Source organism: Mastomys coucha, unplaced genomic scaffold (assembly GCF_008632895.1).
Source record: "Mastomys coucha isolate ucsf_1 unplaced genomic scaffold, UCSF_Mcou_1 pScaffold23, whole genome shotgun sequence".
NCBI classification, from domain to species: Eukaryota; Metazoa; Chordata; class Mammalia; order Rodentia; family Muridae; genus Mastomys; species Mastomys coucha.
In genome coordinates, this window is record NW_022196906.1 from 57,321,935 (window position 1) to 57,322,338 (window position 404).

The following is a 404-nucleotide window of genomic DNA, read 5'->3' on the forward strand; positions in this document are numbered from 1 at the left end:
AAAAAAAAAAAAAACCAACCAAAAAACAAAAAATAAAAAAAACCCAACAAGACAAAACCAACCAACCCAAAAAGCTAAATAATAGTGGCACATCCCTTCAAAGAGGATGTTGGTTTGAGGCCAACATGAGATGCAATGCAAGAGCCTGTGTGGGAAATACAATATAAAAATGTAGACTTTCTGGGCTGTTCTAGGGAGCCTGAAAGAAGCCAGAGTTAAGTACAGGCAAAATACAACAAAAACTTATTTCCCATGGTAAGTCCTCCTGGGGGAGGCTCGACCTCCAGAGAGTTGGCTATTTCCCTGTTGAGTGGGAGGGTTCCAGACCCCAGTACCTCTGACTCTAGCCACAGCTTTAGAATCACATCTGCTCACCAGTCTAGAATTCGAGATCTGACAGATGT